General features: G+C 37.6%; 2 long non-coding RNA genes across 3 annotated transcripts; both read left to right on the top strand.

Annotated features, from left to right (window-relative positions):
* The first annotated feature begins 4,840 nt into the window (after positions 1 to 4,840).
* Positions 4,841 to 6,017, top strand: LOC122969611. Its single transcript, XR_006399062.1, has 2 exons — positions 4,841 to 5,610; positions 5,826 to 6,017. It is a non-coding gene; the product is annotated as an uncharacterized LOC122969611 (long non-coding RNA).
* A 5,878-nt stretch (positions 6,018 to 11,895) lies between these two features.
* LOC122969283 lies at positions 11,896 to 18,380 on the top strand. Of its 2 annotated transcripts, XR_006398967.1 has the most exons (4): positions 11,896 to 14,005; positions 14,526 to 14,804; positions 14,984 to 15,060; positions 16,276 to 18,380. It is a non-coding gene; the product is annotated as an uncharacterized LOC122969283 (long non-coding RNA). The 2 variants fall into 2 exon arrangements; XR_006398966.1 differs by having other exon boundaries at positions 14,526 to 15,060.
* The last annotated feature ends 1,179 nt before the right edge of the window (positions 18,381 to 19,559 follow it).

The following is a 19,559-nucleotide window of genomic DNA, read 5'->3' on the forward strand; positions in this document are numbered from 1 at the left end:
TAATTGACATGGCATTTATTTACCTTAACAAGAGAAAGCATATGGTCCCAATTACAGGTTAACCTCAATTTCTTTTGGCTGGTCCGTAGTGCTTGGTATGGGCTAAAGTAAATTTACTAACCTCTTATGATACTCAAATATATCTAAAATAGGCAAGCCATGTCAGATACTTGTAGTGTTACTTATATTATTAATACTCTGAAGTCACAACAATGTAAAACACAATCTCAAAAAATCTCAAAAAAAAAAAAAAGGACAAAAATATGTTTGTCCTGTATGTATTAACAAACAATGCACCATAGGAAGCAGTATTTATTTATGCGCTGAATAACTACAGTAATTGCCTGGTGAATTGCGGGGCTTTCACAACGGTACTCGTATCTATAGCAACGTGATGAACATGCCGGCGTGTTTCATTGTGCGAAATGTCTGTTTACACAATGAAACATGTTTAATGTAATTCATAATGACAAGGCTTTAAATTTATCAATATTTGTTGTATTAAATTAGACTCCTCAATGGTAATTCTGCCACTTTTTTATTTTATTTATTTATGTAGTTGCAATTACTGGCCTTTATTTCTTCATGCACACAGCAATAAATATACATTTTATTTTTCTGTACTCTCATCTGCACTTTTCTGTTTCAGCTGTGATTTGAAGGCAGTTGGTTTGAATCCTTCCTGAGCAGTGAAATTGAACGCGTGAAACTCAGCCACATTAAAAGTACCCTTGAGCAAGGCATCATACTACCTCGGTATAGGGTTTCTTCTTCATACATTGCAAATGAAGAACAACATACAGTTGATGACATAAAGCTTACTGACTGAGCAAGACATCCTACTCTCACTACCATCCTACAAACATCAGTGTGGACAACATATGGAGGACCAGTGTAGATTTAATCCAGTGTCCAGTAAAGGAGCAGTCGAGATCCGTGACCTCCGTGTTGAAAAACTGTGTGTGTGTGTGTGTGTGAAGGAGTTGTTGTATTTGGAAACTATTTCACAGGGAGGCCCTCTCTCTCTTCTGTGGTCGCTCTCTCTCTCAATTTCTTTCCTTCTTTTTGTCTGTCTATCAGTCGATCTGTTTGTCTGTTGTGGTCGGTGCTCATTTTAGCCTGAGGACAGCCCAACTCTGCACACACACACAGACACACACACACACACACACACACACAGACACACACATGCGCAGTACTTTGGCAATGAGCTCAAACAAAACCACACTGGTCCAGCCCTTGGCAACTTAGCCAAGATGAACTGACCACTTTGACGTCCGTCTGGACACAAACACACACAAACAGAGTAGAATAGAACAGAACATAATAGAATAGAATAAGATAGTGCAGAATATTTCGTCATTCATCATTTCATCTCTGCGATACCATGTTTCAAATTGGCATCGGATGAAGAAGATTTGTGAAAAAAAATATTTCTGCTCTTAGAACATTATTTTGGAAGTCTATGTCTATTAAACATTGTGGTCTACTTTACAGTGAAATTCACTTACTACTTAGGAAATGTAAAATGTTTTGGATGAACAAAAATCACAGAATTTTTGGAATCAGTCAGATATGACTCAAGCTTGGAAACAAGAGACGGACCAATGGCTTGCTCTGACGAAAGAGAGGGGAAAAGTATTTCTTCACTTATTGACGTGTTTGAGTGGGCACACTACACCCCGACACACACACACACACACACACACACATATATACACCCTGTGCAGGGCCCCAGCTAAAAGCAGAGGGAACTGTTTCCTGTCTGTGGAACCACGCCCTGAGTGAAAGAAGGAAAGAGTGTAGGGCACACATGTACTTTGGCAAATACAGTTTATCTGTGTACTGGACTTGTAATTTTTTCCATTTTTGTTTTGATCTGCAATGACATCGTTAGGTGTCATTTAAAGTTTACAAGAAAGTCGTGTACTGCACATGACATTAATCAAACTGTATAACAGCGTGCAGGCGGCTAATTGTCCTCTCCACGTGTAGTGTCTCGGATATTTAATCTTTTCATAATGTGTTGTAGCCGTTGATGGTTAGTTGGATGGTTAGATGGTGATAATATGAAGAACCTGTTTGCTTTTTCATCATCTTCTCTCTTGTTTTCTCTCTTCTTCTGTCTTCGCCACACTTACACCCCCTCCTCACTTTATTTTTATGTTTCTCTTTCTTTCTCATGTCTCTCTCTAGCTCTCCTTTTCCTACTATAGAGAATAGAGTCATATATTTTGGTCTGGGGTTATGTTTAGACCTCTTAGTTCCAATTAAAAGACGGGTACACAGTTTTTCCAAGTCTGTCTTAAAACAACAGACAGGTGCCCAAATTAACATTGACACATTTTTCTTGCTGTACTCATACATGACAATGCCTCTGTGCACAGAGCGAGGTACATAAAGAAATAGTTTTCCCAGTTTAGTGTGGAAGACCTTGACTGGCCTGCACAGACGCCTGACCTCAACCCCATCCAGCATGGGATGAACTGGAACACTGACTGTGAGCCAGACTTTATCGTCCAACCTCACTGTTGCTCTTGTGGCTGAATGGGAGCAAATCCCTGCAGCCAGGTCCTTAAAATCTTGAGGAAAGCCTTCCCAGAAGAGTGGAGTTATAGCAGGATATTACCGTAATGCCCGCGGTTTTGGAATGTACATCCTTGTTCTGCTTTTGGGCATGCAGTGTATTTCTATATTTGTCTTTTTTCACTGTTTTCATCATTAGGTGAGGACACCTGCCATTAGAGAAATAAAATAAGAGCTATTCTTGTGTGCATGTGTGTATTCTTGCCCAGGTGGTCATCACAAGGATAAAAAAGATTATGAAAATCCGTCAAATTGAGGATATGTGCACACATGTGTACCTGCAGGTGTCTGTTTGTACATATGTAGATTGTGTGTGTGTGTGTGTGTGTGTGTGTGTGTGTGTGTGTGTGTGTGTGTGTGTGTACTCAGGTACATAGTATAAGAGAAAACTTAGCCAAGTATAAAATTGGCTTCACTAGCTGGCTGCTCATATTCACTCAACCAGCCTTGTAGCTCCGCACAGAAACTATCGTTCAAATCACCTTGAATGGTGATTCTCTCGTCTCCCACCTCCACCTCTCCATCTCTCTCCCTCCGTCTCTCTCCCCCTCTCTCTCTCTTTCTCTCTCCAGTTCCACAGGCTGAGCTCTATTTTAGCAGCCAGCCATAAGAGATTGGGCGAGGATTCAAATTGAAACCTGCCCATTTATGAATCAAATTTGTTCCGCATATACATTTTCCATAGTGCACAGTACTGCATTAGACTGTGTTTAGATAAGTCTGCGTGTGTGTGTGTGTGAGAGTGTGTGTGTGTGTGTGTGTGTGGAGAGGTTGGCATTTCATGAAGTGAGAAGTCTGTGTGTATATGATCTTGCATGTGTGTGTGTGCATTTGTACAGTTCTCAATTATGCCATTGTTCCCTTCATCAACTATGTTTACAGTACACTTACTCTGGGTCTTACCCTGATGCTCTGTATGTATGAAAGTTATGATTTTTGAAGGCGTTTAGATTTATTAATCCCCTCACAATTTAGTTTTTTTTTGTTTTGTTTTGGGGGGTTTTTTGCTTCCTGGAATCACATATTTATTTATTTATTCCAGCAATAGTAACCAAAAGGTTGTTTGGCATCATTCACTATGTGGACAACATATTAAGACCTGCTGCTCCTTTCAGAGAGCTACACTGACCCGGTGGTGGACAGAGATTAAAGCTCCTGCTCCTATTGAAATCCATTTCAGTCATGAAGAGGACACAGGTGAAGGAAAGAAGACATATTGGGCCTCATGCATGAATGTTGTCTTATTTTTCTCCTATGTGGGATTCATGCGCTATGAGCAGAAATATGTGTCACTAGAAATAGAATTTGAATCATTTCTAGTTGAATTTGAATTGCTCAACTTGAATAATTGAATTAAAAAACTGAATTTGAATTACAAAATTTAAATTTGTATTGTTTAACTTGAATAACCGCATTGAAAAACTCAATCTGAATAGCATAATTTGAAACTGAATTTATTAGTTTGGTACTGAATTTCAGTAAACTTGAAACTGAATGTAATATTATGAAACTGAATTAATTTGCTCTGAAACTGTATTTGATCCTCATTGAAAATTCAACTGTCTGTATACTTCTACATTCACTTCTCACAATTCAATTTCAGTTCATGGTCATTGTTGAGAAAGAGCAATTGAGTGCAGATTCACAGAGCTCCTTTTCAAGTACTTTTATTTAACAATATCAACGACCAATGAGACCTAAATATTTCAAAAACTTAAAGTGTTTTCTCTATTCTTTGTAAAACTGTAATTTTATGTCTTGCCATTTCATAGAAAAAATACTTAATGAGCTTTGCGCTGACAGCCAAGTCTGTTCTTACCCACCTGAGTATGTTGATGGATTGCATTTGATCTTAAATTAGATGTCCGTGCCAGGCAATTTGCAATTAGCATAAGGAAACACCCCAATAAGCCTATATAAGGGCAGCAGAATTAAGTGTCGTGTGCAAACCACAAACCATCAAGCCACTGCACTTTGACAGGTAACATTAAACTCAGACAAAAGAAGAAAAGAAAGAAAAAAAAAGGAAAAATGCCACCAAAATGCCAGAAAAAAAAGTTTCTTCTGCAGAGAGAGCTTTACTTAAAGCAACACACACACAAGGAACCCTTGTTGAAACACAAGTGGAGTGGAGAGGAGAGGATATGGCACGACCATAAATGACAGCAAAATGCAGCAAGGACTGTTTATTTATGTTATTTACCTAATTTATGTGCACTCATTTCATTTCAGCTCAGTGTGTGAGTCTTTACTGCATTTTGCTGTCATTTATAGCCGCGCTACTTTGTCTCTATTCCTCTGCTCGGAATAGTAGAGGGGCGGGGCACACGCAGCGCAGCAAAGGAGAGACAGTTACTGTACGTGCAATAAAAGCTTCACGAGTAAAAAGCCAATAACAAAAAGCTTTCATAAGATAAGCAGCTTTGCACACAAGCAAATGAAGAGCGAGTCTGTTGCGTCAGCTACGCTGACTTGAATGCATGGCAGGAAAGTCGCCACTGACACATTGTTTGTAATAATTGTAATACTGCAAATGCAAAGGCTTTCATCAGCAGGCCACAGGCTCAATCACCATTGTGTTACCTCATTCAGAGATAGATAGTGACTTAACAGACATTTATTTAAATTAAATCTTTGAGATTATAACTTTAATGAAGTTAGTTTTCAAGTGTGAGCAGGGGGTTCACTGGTCCAGAAAAGTGCAAAGCACTGCAAGAGATCACCAGTGCGATTAGTGCTGTATGTGCAGAAGAAAGAACTCTTAGTGAAATTTCTTTAAAAGATGGTTTGATCTGAAAATGGACACCAAAAAACAGCTGTCTGCTGCCAAGCATACTATTACAGCCACAGGAGGGGGCCAGGAAACTGTCAAAACAACATACATGGATGAGCCATCATTGGAGAGGTTTCTCTGTTGGGGTGCAGTCTGATATTCCATTGGACAGTGACCTACCACAGCCAGGAAACATCCTGTCAGCACCAGACAGCATGCCCCAGGATCACTAGCAAGATCTGAAGAAAATAGTAAGCATCAATCCAAATTTTTAATCTTCAAAGGGAATTTAATTAAGGTGATTGCTTGATTCTACATTAAACACATCTAAAAATCACTTGAATTTTACCTAATCTATAACCTACCATATGCCCATTTTTGTTTTAACCTACATGCCCATTTTAAATCATTGGTTTATGAATAAATTAAACTAAAAACATATGTATGTCTTTATTTTATTTTTCAGATGCATCTGGCTCCAGTGTGCCATCCATCTCTCAGAGATGGACCACCAAGACGATCCACCTCAACAGACATCATCTCAGAGTCGGTGATACTAAAATTCAAGAGCAGATATTAGAGACTCTTCACCATATGTCTTCCACTTTTTCACAAATTAATGACACTCTTAAAGAAATAAATGAAACTTTAAAAACCATTTATCAAATATTTCACAACAAAAGTGATCTGCTTACAGGTTAAAAAAGTGAAACGAGTCACTGTTGCATTTCAACGCCACGTCTGTAGTCAGGTCCCATGCAACCATTAACCTCCGCGTCTTCAGGTGGTTGGGGGTTGGGGTGGGTGCACACCATGTTTCATTGCAGTATTGTGCAGAACACAACAGGTCGTGGTTATTTTGCACACTTTTTCAAGTGTGTATAAAAGTTTGCCACCTGCTGTGTCTAGGCATTGGCCTTTCAGTATACCAATAGTCTGCTCCACCTCCACCACTTAGTGAGCACACTTCAATTTCTAGTTATAGGCCACCTTCTGCTGGGTTTGAGGGTTGGTAAGTGGTGTCATAAGCCACAGTAGTAGCGATCACCTTAATTGAAAGTTGGATTCATGTTGAAAGGTAATAATGCAGACTTTCTATCGTATTATAACACTTACTGGTAAGCCACCCATCTCCAGCAGCACCTCGATCCAACCGCATACCCACCGAATTGTTGTGCAGCACGAAAGAGTCGTGCTCTCCCCCCGGCCGGCAGACCGCCACATTCTAGATGTGATTCTGTGCATCGCATATTATTTTGACGTTGATTAAATGGAATTGTTTTCTGTTAAGGAATGGGAACAGATTTGGAGATGGTGCCTTGGGCAGTCCAGCAATGGCACAAAAATCCCTTTTTATCTGGGTCTGCTGAGCAGCAGTGTATGGAAACTGAATGTACTGTGGTGTTAAATGGATGATACCTTGGAGCACACGACTAACAGTGGACTAGGATACGCCAGACCTATTACTGATCTCTCTCTGGAAGGTCCCAGTAGCCAGGAAACTGATAGCATTGAGTACTTGCAGATGAGGTGGAGTGGGATTAGATCATTTTGTCTCTGATCTTAGTTGAGGCTCCAGAAGAGCACACAGGTTTTGAAGAATCTGCCTCAGTAATCGAAAACAGCTTACGAGCCACTCCTCACTTTCAGCAAACTCAATCTTTAAATACAAGCTGTCTTCTCAAGGCTTGCTTGGCCAACGCATCGAGCGGTAGCAAATAAGCCATTGTGGATTCGGTTGGGCACCGCTTCGTGCTACTTTATATACTATGACCAATCATAATTAATGGCATATTGGTCTGATTTTGTTGTCACTTAGGCTAGACCTAATCATCTTTAATAAGTGTAAACAGTTAAAATTATGAAATGAATAAATAATTGTAGAACATTTTTCTTCTATGTTTTCATAAAGTAAATTGCTTTTTCATCATCACAGCACAAAACCGAAGTTGGCTTTGGTGTATACTTGCTTACCGAAGAACAAGCGCTAACTGTAGCTACATAACACAAGATGCAACAGAAGCTATGACAATATGAATGCGTTTCTTTAAATTAATATGAAAGAAATGTATTTTTCTCCTATTTTCTTCTTTTTTTTTCTTTCTTTAATTTATAAATACACACAAAAACATTATGTAGAGTGATTACTCTTCTCAGTAATTTCACTGTCACGTAACCTAATAGATTTGGCAGCGAGCCTTTTTTCAGTCAGCATGATCTTTTACTTCCTCTCCGTAACAAAGCTACCAGTGGAATGGAGGCGGGTTGGGTTCCCCCCTTCATATACGTTCAGCTTCTTTCAATTGCAAATGATGAACTGGGTGAGTGCATGCACTTTGGGACCTTTTCCACATCGACTTCAGAGTTAGAAAGAGAATTACTTTGACGTACTGTAAGCATATTGGTTTCATTAAACTTGTTTGTGAAACGCTTTTATAAATGAGGCTACGGGGCAGATAAAATACAATCAAACGAGCCATGAATGATTACTTACACAATAGACTTTAACTTAGGCACATCCAATATTTACCCGTAACAATAAACACATCTGGAACACTGCACCATAAAAATAATTTCTAGGGCCAATTACAGTAAGTTCATTGAGTTTTATAAACCCAGGATGCGGATTTTGAATGTTGATATTTGTTTTTTTAAGAACATATTACCAAGTAAATTTCAGAAAAATTAAAACAGCATGTTATTTGTAACAGTGTAAGAAAGTAACTCTTCAGTCATGTGTAATACTACAGAGAGAAAGAAAGAAAAAAAGAAAGAATGGATTAATAGTAAAAAAGTAAGTAAAAAAATCCAGAATTGACAACAGAAAGATGAAGATTTACGAGAGATGAAGGCCTAAAAAAGAAAGAAGGAATGAAAAAAAGTCCTGCTCAGTCCTGTATAAACGAATGCTCCTTTACTTCTCATCTCCCCTGAGCAGAAAGAGAAGACGAGGGGAAAAAAGAGGCAAAGCGAGAGAGAACATGGTGAGATGGAAAATGTGAGGAGCGGGCCGGGGCTGAGCCGGCGGTTTCACCAGTATAACTGTCCTATTGTCTGACTCGACCAGAGACTGAGCGCAGGAGACACACACACACACACACACACACACACACACACAGACGTGCAGCTGTGTTGTTGTCATGACTGTCATCAAACGCTGAGTAAATTCTAATGCGTGTATTTGTGCGCTTGTGTAAACCATAAACACAAAGTTAGATTGAACAGAGAGGACACTAAGATGAGGAACAAGCTATGATGGCTGCTGTGGAAGTGTGATAATGATGGTGTTGATTTATGCATTAGGCATATCATGACCACTAATCGTGACACACACACTGCAGGTGTCAAACCACTGGCTAGCATTACAGACTCTGACTATATTCAGTGGTGGAAAGTACAAAACTAAGCACATTTACTCAACTACTGTTCATTACTTGAGTATTTCTATTTCCTGCTACTTTATACTACAAATATTGTACTTGACATCTCATACATATACTTACTTAAGCAAAACTGAAGCACTATGAAGAGACATTTAGTTGTTTGTTTGAGATGTGTGCACTTCTAGTTTTTGATGAAACCTAGGTCTTGGTCCTGAGAGTTGAATGCACTTTTTTAAAGTAAGTTTGGAGTGTAATGTAATGTTTTTTTGGGTTATTATTACTCCGCCAGTTATTTTACAGCCTTAGCTAGTAGTTACAAACTGTGTACTGGCTGTAGATATGATCAACCCATGAAATATGATGCACTGTTGCAGATTAAATTACCCAGTGGTACATAAAGCAGCTCAATTTGGCTTTAACTATAACATTAAAATGAGACTTCTATGATAATAGATCTGTAATAATAATCTAATGAGATGTAGCACTCTGAAAGTGGACACCCTGATTAATTAGCACTTTTGATACTTTAAGCATATTTTCTTCATACTTTATTTCAGTAAAATGTTATAGGCTGGATTTATACTTGTGTATTTTCACTTGCCACTTTTACTTACATGTATTTACTTAAAGGGATAGATCTGGATATATCTTGACTTGTTATCAGCCTAACTCCTTTTCAAGCCTTATTGAAAAAAATGATAGTATTTTAGCATTATTAATGCAGTTTTACTATGCAACTTATTTAGACTAATTATGTCTCCATTAATGGGCGCAATGTATGTATAAAAGTATGATAGTTTGGGTTTATTATCAGTAACTATAGTCCTGTAACAAGGCTTGTTCATTAGTTGCTGTCAGCTTTAATTACAGTATCTTGCACATCCGTCATCTGTTCACCATGGGACTGTAGGTTTTGCTACACCGGGGGTGAGGAGTGAGAGAGTTCTGGAAAGTTCAGCAGACTCGTGCAGCTGCCAAGAAGTGAAATGAAATAAAAATTGGATAGTTTATGTGTTTAATGTTCACTGTAACCATGACTTCTGTGTGCTTGGTTTGATTTGAGCCAAAATTGGACTCCATGAGTTTTGGAAAAACTCTCTTCATTTGGCATAAGCCGTTTTGTGCACCTTTAATACCCCACCATTTAGCCTCCCTGTCACCATGAATAAACCTGTAAACAGAATATTCCAGTCCAGCTGTGGTGTCCTGCTCTGAGAGAGAACAGCTTGCCAAAATTTAAAAAAAGAGTATGAGAAAGATGGGGCCGCCTGCTCCCCTCTGACTGAGCGCGAGGTTACTCCTAACACAGTGGAAAATAATGATGATCCCAGTGGTAGCGGCACAAGTCAGTGCTGATCAGCAGCATGGTTTCTGTTGACATCAAGGTTATTTATATATACAGTATGTTTCTTCATCACAAGTCTCATTTTATATAATAAAAATAAACAGATACAGCACAAATTAAAAAAACAGATCTCACAAATCAAATAGCAACAACAGGACAAAACAAACTAACAAATCTTCCCTATGTAATCTTGTTAGCGGCACTCCACTCCACCAACCTTTGACTGTGCAAGGAAAACACCAAAGCATAAAACCTTATTTCAAAAGAAAATGGAAGAAAACTTGGATACAGGGAGTTCAAGTTTGCACATACAGCAAAAAAAAACTAAAGTGGAAGAAGTAACCTAATTCAAATTGACAGACATCTTAACTGTGTTTCCAATAATCATACAATGATCTTAACTAGATTATGCTCACAGACTTATGTTACCTGTGTGTGTCCAAAGGCAGGTGACATAAGAATCCACATTTAAAAGGATCATTCTTAATGTAATTGTGTATTTAAATGTAGTGACTATGCAGTTTTGTGCAGGTGGTAGTACCATGAGAACTTGCCCCAACTTCTGCATAAATACACTGATTGTAAGAGAAGTTGTTAAACTGCGGTTATTCTAACACAGTGATGATTTGTTTACATGTTACTTGAGTAACTGGGTTACCAGCTGACAGTACTCATGCATGTCAGTGACATCACCATTAAGTACAATCAGTGTTACAGTCTAATCTGGACAAAGGATTGTATTTCTACCAGTGCGGTACATTAGATCACGAATAAATATGAGGAGAAAAGAAAAAAATGAGGTCTCACGAAATCTATTAACTTTCAATAGTATCTGTCAACAGTATCCCTCTTATTTCTCCTCTCTCTTCAAATTAATAAGCTTTAAGAACACAAAGGACAAAGCTTTACATATTTCCAAAGAGCTCTCTCTCTCTCTGTGAGTCTCTCTGGTTAATGCCATGTGTCATGGTGGTACCAAGACAGATTTATATCTGCACTTTTACTAAACGCCTCAAAGTTTTAAAACAACTTTTTAAAATCTCATCTTCCAGACACAGAATCTCCTCGTGTGTGTGTGTGTGTGTGTGTGTGTGTGTGGTTGCTCTAAGAGTCGAGGGACACAATGCACAAACGGGAGGAAAGACAGAGAAGAGGGAAATGCAGACAGAGGGAGAGAAAAAGACAGGAAAAAGACAGGCTGTTGATTTGTGAGCAAAAGTGTGTATGTAAAATCTATAAATGTTATACTGACATATGGACAGACCAGCAGCAGTCCAGCGCGTAAACCAAAACCAGATTTACTTTTTCATAAGTTATGCTTTCCATTTGACAAGTATCTCCGTCTTTCTGTTTTTTTTTCCCCTCTTTCACACATTTGTTCCCCTCTCCCTCTCTCTTTATGTGATAGCCACTAAAACCTTTAAGCTACTCCACGTTATAAATTCAGTTTATAGAAATTGTTCTGGGCATGAGAGAAAGTCCAGTGATCTAATTACAAAACTCCAGATTTTACTGCAGGTGAAGAGTAGATGTTCAGATATTATGACACTCTCTGGGACAGGTTTTATTTGATCTGGCTGTTTATGACGGATGAGTTTGAAATCGAAACCTCTCAAAGCTAAGTGCCGTTAGAGAATTTATCACGAGAGACATAATGTGAGAATAAATACTTACTCTTTTTACAGTAATATATTTCCTAGGGCTACAGCACACACACACACAGACACACACTAGCTGTAATAATAATATATTTCCCTAAATTTGAAATATTATTATTTCACCTAATCTACATAATATAAATATTGTAATATTGCAAAATATAATAAAAATGTAAGTTTGTCATATCTGTTATCCTCAAATTGACTCTAAATGTAAGATGGTTGTGGTCATTCATAAGTTTTTACAATTTTCAGATGCATATATTTGTTCAATTTACTCCTACTCATTAAATATTATACTAAATTCAATATTAATATCACCCCAGTTGCTCTTTCCACCAGCCCAAAAGCTGTACTCTGAGCTAACTATGCTCCATAAAAGTATGCACATAACCCTGGTTAACTTCTGTCAACATCAATATACTTCAATTTCTTTGTACAATTACTACAAATGTTGAATTTCGAGTGCAATCCAACATTTATAACATTATATATTTGTGGTTTTCAATGCATAATTTAATAATTGTTTAAAATATTAAGATCAATATATGGGACAAATATTGGAAGTGAATATTATACATCCTTGTATCTTCAGTAATTTGTTACATAAAAATTGAATACCAAAATAGAAACTTTAGAAAACAGGCCAAGTTACTTATTCATTGATTTATTCATTCATATTTATTTTGTTATTCAGACTCAGCAATATACTCATCACTCATTACAATACAACTCTCCTAAAACCCACTGTTTTTTCTTAAAATCAGAAGAAAAACATTTTCTTCAACGGTTATAAACTTTTCTGAAACTGTAGTGTACAATCAAGAAATATTAATATAGGGGCTGGCATCTGTACAACAGGAACTGCATGTTCTTAAACTAATATCCACATGTAGTGTTTGAAGTCAGACTTTAACTGTGCTTGTAGGATTTTGGGTGTGCCTTTGGTTGTGCACAGGTTTATTCATAACCTTGGATTCTCTCAGACTTGTTTGCTATTTATGTCTTCCTGCTGAAGCACTGCCTTTAATTTGTTTGTACTCTCAATTCACTTCTGTACGAACAACGGCATGACAACACTGAGCGGGCATCACGCCCTTGGGACATGAAAGATAAAGAGAAACTAAACATCACAAATATGAATTTTTGTGTGTCCGTAAAAAAGATTTTAGTTTTAGTTCATGAAATTTTTGTTTGTTCAAAACTCCTTCTCATGCAGCTCCTCATCAAGCCAGTCTACAAAAACAGTGCTGCAGTGAAACTCATATCCATGTAAACTTAATGTTCATGAAATGTAGCATCGCAATTTATGTACTGTCTATGTATATATCACATATACATCTCTTTGTTGATGTTTCACTGAAGCCAACAGCATCTTTAGAATAGATCATGGAGCAAAATCACATGACAGCAATAAAGAGGACAGGTGGTCGCATTTTGAAGCTCACTGCCTGACAAAAATCAACATCTTTGTGACAAAATGTAAACATAAACACAGTGTGAGATTTACTAATGTGAGCTGCATTCAGTGACCACTTATACCGAAGGTCAGTGCAAAAAAAACGCACAACATAGTGGAAAAACCTGGATTAATGAGCAATATCTCTATTTCCCCACTTGTCCAGTTGGATTTACATTTGGTATAAGGAAAGATGTGCTGCACACTGATATACTGGTGAGTTCTTAGTATGGGAACCACCTCATGAGATTTGATTATGTGAGTGCTCTGCATGATCATAATGACCAAGGCTAAGATGTTCCCTTTAGTACAAAGACTTTCTCCAAAACCACAAAGCTTCCATCCACACAGTAGTTTAATGACCAAATAGATAAACACCTTCCATGACCTCACCGATCACCCACACAGTCTTGAAAGGTTTCTGAGAAAAGTTTTAATGTCTTCATTGGGGGAAACTGACTGTGGTCAACTTGAATCATTGCCTTTAAAATCACCACGTCTCTGTGGTCAGTTACAATGACTCCGACAGTGACAAGAACAGATTTCACAGTGGAAAAAAGTAGTTTTGTACTGGTGACAATATATACTATTAGTGTTGGTAAAAAACTGGCAAATAGATGGACAGCGGAGAAGCCGATTTTGCTCCTCTTTATAAGTCAGGAATGGTTTCAGTAGTTTATTATTAATATTTTCATTCTTTGTTCTCACTGCGAAACTGGATCATCAATGAAATATTGTGTCCGCTGACGATGGCTGCTACCCTCCACAACTTTTTACAGCCACCCTTCAAGTCTACAGGAGGTGAGTGTTTGATACTTTAAAGATTGATACTTGAATAACGTTTTCAGTCAATCAATGAAGTTCATATGTAATCATGTAAGCTACAGTCACAGTGAAATATAACGGGCTTGTCCATGCTGGAAGGGGCCACTCCTGGTCCTACACCTCCCTCTATTGTACTATCTTTCATAGAAAACCAAAAATGAGTCAGGTCATCACAGTTCTTGGTTTGCTGATGTTGCTTCGGGTGTGATTCAAACAAATGATACATAACACACCTTATCCACTGAAGCACATAATGTGTGCCCTGTTTTTCAATGATTTTTACCTGCTCTAAGGCTACGATGTAGCTGTTTTGTCTTCAATATGAAAAGCTGATGATTAATTATCACTAGCAAAACAGTACAGTATTTTTTAATCACCCTTATTTTCCATGGCCTCAAAGCTAGCCTCAAAATAATATTGGCAGTGTAAGAAAATGCCTTAAAAAGGCTCAGAGTCTAACATTTCACCTTCCTGGGTGTGATTTCCTCTTTAACAGCCTCTCACACCACACAGGCATTGATGGAAGCCATATTGTGCGAGCGGGCTCATCATGTTAACCTCAGGGGAGGACGTTCAGTTCCATCAGGGGATTGGTCTCACTATCAACCGAATCATTTTGAGGGAGGCGGACCTCGTGCTGCTCAGATGAATCAGCCCCCTTAGCCACTTCCATTTCCAATGTTATGCTGACCCCAGGAATATAATCCAAATGTTTTTCCTCTCCTCTCATCTCCACTGGAGGAGGGCTCATCTGTGATGCTGTGAAAAGCTCTCAGTGAGTGGTGATACTCCTCTGCAGCTCCACATCCGCCTTAAAAATACATGGTGGGATCCAAACTAACACATCATAACTGCCCTGTAATCACAGGCAACATCCTCTAACGGTGCTGCATTTGCTTAATGTCTCATGTCTCTTTCTGTTTGCACTAAAATTTGCATGGACACCCAATCAAGATGAGGCCATTCAACCCTATAGGAGCTGCTCTTTAAGGACAACAGGAACACTGTAGTCTTAAGAGAAGGATGAAAAGGTAACTCACCAGAGTGCTGTGTCTCCAACTACTACACTTGCAGTATGAAACAATTGAGCTTTGGCTTCTTACAAAGATCAGTGTGCCCATGGGGCTGAATCCCAATGCCTAAAGTTGCTGCTGTGACACTGACACAATAAATTGGTAGATTGTTAGAATAGACTGTGAAACTTCAAGCAAAAGGTCGGCTAGTCTATCTCTTTCTTTCTTTCTTTGGTTTTTTAATCAACAGTTGTAAATGTGCCAGAATTGGCCAGAAGCTTTCTTCATCAGTAGTCCCTGGACAGATTGTTACTTAGTCACCCATGGTGTCTTAGTAGACTTGCATATGTAATAGCATCCGCATTGCCAGACAGAATACTAATAATGGACATTTCTGCAAAACCCCAGAGTTACAGAGTTCAGTAATATGACATTAATGACAATGTTCTTTCAGTTATTTTGATTTATAACATCTGCTTATGGCATTGACAGCAAAGTATGGCTCAGGTTAGAGAAAGATAGTGCAGTTAATTTTAGGCAGCTCACATTGCCAGTTTTAATATAAGTTCAATTTTAATATAATTTCCTCACATATGCATAGTATACATAAAGGAAAGAGAAATGTCATTCTTCAGGGGACACAGTGCAACATAGAACAGACAAGGACATATGCAAAATAATAAATAGGTGCAAGAAACAAAATATTAACATAAGTGCAAACACTACACAGTCTTAAGGTAAGACTTGTGCAGGTTCATTAGCATCCAGCTCAGTTATAAATAAAGTGTAACAAGATGTTTGTTGATTAATAAATGTATATAATCAGGTGTCTGGTAGCTTGGTTAAAGTGAAGAAGAAAGTAAGGCTGTGGAGTTTAATACACATCTAACACGTCTGACTTTCATGCTAGAGTCCAGTGTCTTTTGCAAACTACATGAAGTGCACATTACTTCCTGTCCAGTATGAGTAGAATTCCTTGGAATATAACACTAACTAACTACAATACATACTATCTAATACTAATAAACAACCAAATCCAGTCCAAATCTACTGTGTTATCTTATCAGTAGCCACCTACACTGTTAGGGGGAAGTGGAGTTTTGTCGGCCAATAATGACACAGATCAGTGACCTCAGGAGCGAGGGAGTCTTGTAGAAATTCTGTAGAAACAGCTACAGTACAGCTCATCGGTTTTAGTAAAGGCTGACTTTCACTGTATGTCTGTGTTCACAGATGATGCAATCTCATCAGAAAGAGCCTCCTTCACTAAAGCTCAGTTTACATCAAGATAGAGATTCCCTTGCATCTTCCATTGAGGGCTAAAGAGATGCCAACTCTGATTTTGAGACAGTCTTTAGTTGCTATCCTCTGTATCTTGTTGACAATCTATAAACTTATATGTCAAGCTCTTAGGTTTGCCTTCACGTGTATTTTCTAAGAAACTGGCTTATTTCATCTCTGCAGAAGTAAAAAAAAAAAAAAAAAAAAAGACCAAAGAAAGACTGTAACATATCTTGTCTTTCTTTTCTGTGGTGATAAGGCACAATTACATAGAAATTGTAACCATGGGTTTTTGGCTCATTCCTTCCGCTGATAATGGTGGTTGTGGTCACGATCCTGGCTACACACTCTTAGCTGGACCACCACAGAGAATCAGTCAAGTCTTTTTTCTTTCAGCCTCAAATCTACGGCTTCTGGGTCCAACCCAGCTCACAGATAAAACACTTGGCAAGAATTTAACACGAAAGTGAATCTTGCCTTGGGAAGAGTTGGTAAAAGTTGCAGTCTGGCTGGATTTTCTAGTCCCTCTATTTCTCTCTTTACTTTATGATTGATATTTTTATATTTATATATATATATTTTTCTAGTTTGGAAGTATCACTTGAGTGTTAATTTATTTATATTGAAATTATTATTTCACTATTTTAATATTTTAATACACACAGTTATTTAGATAAGTAATATTGTCACTGTTGTATGAAAAATAAAATAGACACTCCGGATTTTGTGTCAGAAAAGCACCAACATCCAACTAAAGCAAGCTAGTTTTGATCAGCTTCTGAAAATTTGACATTTTGGAGATACACATTTGTAGCTGAAATCAAAGATTTGAAAGATATGAACATATCCTTACAATTACATTGTCTTTTTTTTTTCCTTTTTGTGTAACCTGATCTCTGCATTGAATGTCTTTGTTGTAGTAACTGATCATATCTTTGTATTTTGAAATTCACCAGTGAAAAATAGCATTTAAAATAGATTTTAATGATGTATTTCTTTCAATTTTATTTATATATTTTCCAATCATTATTCACCTTAAAGTTTTCCGTTGTTGCAAGAATTGGGTAATACTGTAATTTCTTGAACAAACAATAGATTTCCTGCCAGTGGTAATCTAAGGGTCATTGGTAAGAATGAGTTATAATAGTTTTAGACAAATAATGAATTGACCTTGGCAAACAAATATATGACTTGGTTATATGTTTCACAACAAACAATGAATCTAATATGGGAAAATATAAAAAAAAAAAAGTAGGGTGGGGCATCCTGGTGACTCAGTGGGTTAAGGTACTGACCATGAAAACACAATGTCCTAACTCTGAGCCACAATGACCCACTGGGAAAAAAAAAATCAGCGGCTGTCTTGAGAAAAACTGGTGTGGCGAGAGAAAGAACAAATAAGTTAACAAACTTAAGAAAGTAAGGACTGCATAGATGCGTAGAGAAACCAAAAGGAATCATATACATTACATATAAAATGCTTGAGAGATGTTTATTATTGAATATAGAGATGGTCATACTAGGTCACTATGTACAGTATCAGTCTATCAGTCTTTTAGCCAGTCCAGCTATGTGTCTATGTCTTTCTGTCCATTTAAATCATTGAATATTGGAGGAAAGACGTAAAGGAGCATTACGTATTAAGTTTCAAAGGACAGTCACACTGGACCATAAAACATTCAGGAAAAAATCTCAAGTCTGTTCGTATCACTGTAAGCTTTGTTGAAGTTTTACCGGTCTTTTATGGAACATGGTCGTAATTTAACATAATATAATAGGAAAATTGTATATGGCATTTCATGGAGTTTGTAATGTCTGCTTATATAAAGTCGACTGGGCAGTTCACATTTATGGGCAATTTTACTAGTTTTGAGATACAGCTGCAGGTAGGTAAAGAGTTTACATTGTGCTTGATTCTTGCATATAGTGCAACCACTGTTCTACCAATGAAGTTTCACAGACTCTTTCACGTTCTGCTTGTATTCAGTAGGTGTATATTTTTGTATAAACTGTCTTCTTTCTAGCCTTTACTTGCTCTGGATGTGCCGGTTTTGTGTACAAACTCAAGAAATATAAAAATATTTAATGCTCATGTAATAAAGTAATGCAATTCTCTACATATGCTGACTCAAATGCTCTTGTTCTCACAGGGATTATGCATATTGCTGATTACTGGGATATGCTTTGTTGTTATGTGTATACACACTTATTCATCGTTCCTCTTTGTACACCCTGATTAAGGTCAGCTAGATCCAAAGCTTGGCACTAAGGATGAAAACTGCATTGATTTAAGGCTGCAGAGGACTCTCTCTATTTGTTTTTTAGACAGCAGAGTCAAAGGATTTTTGTTTTGGTTGACCTTGTTATTATGAAAATCATTCCAACTGACATTTGAGCCTTGAGGTTACACTTGTGTTTTTTGCATGTTTTAGTGCATTTACAAAAAAAGTGTACTGTAGCAGCTTTATTAGAAACTTTATCATGCTACTGTACCTCCTCAGACTTCATTGTTCCTCTGGTCAATTATCGACCCTCCATATGTCAACCCTCATCCATCACCACTGTATTTGTAAGGATTCTTCACTCTTACACTATGCAGGCCATCCTCATTCCCCTGTTTGCACCTCTCTCTGCCATGCAGCTGTCATGAATTTATTTAGGAATAGTGTGTTTTTGCAGTATTTTCTAATATACGTTTGTAGGAAAGTCCAGGCAGTCTGCAATAACAGAAATACTTAGAGAAGGACATAGATGCTTTACTGATATTAAGATGGGTTATGTTGCACAGGCACCAACCAAAATTTCAGTTTAAGCAAAAGGGGTTCAGTCCTTTATAAAACACTACCTGAAGAATAAAAATCAAAACATTTTATTTTATTTAATATTAAATTTAGTTGGTTAATTTACAACTTATGCAAAGTCATGGACTGTTGAACTAATGTGTGCAATGTTTAGACTCAACTCTGTCTCCTAGAAATTACATTCATATAGAACTAAATTGTTTTCCCAATGATGGTGATTGCGGTTAAAGTAATTTCTGCCTGTATTATGTTCACGGGCAACATTTTTTTTTTGAATGAGTAAAGTGCTGCGCTAATATAATGCCATGAAGCCAGAGGGAGGAGGCTGGGGTGGATGGTGGGTGTACAACATGCAGGACTACGTTGTCTCACACCATTTCACTCATACATTCAGGATCAACATTTTTGCAACTTGCCAAATATGCAAACTGACAT

This window comes from Thunnus albacares, chromosome 19 (genome assembly GCF_914725855.1).
Source record: "Thunnus albacares chromosome 19, fThuAlb1.1, whole genome shotgun sequence".
NCBI classification, from domain to species: domain Eukaryota; kingdom Metazoa; phylum Chordata; class Actinopteri; order Scombriformes; family Scombridae; genus Thunnus; species Thunnus albacares.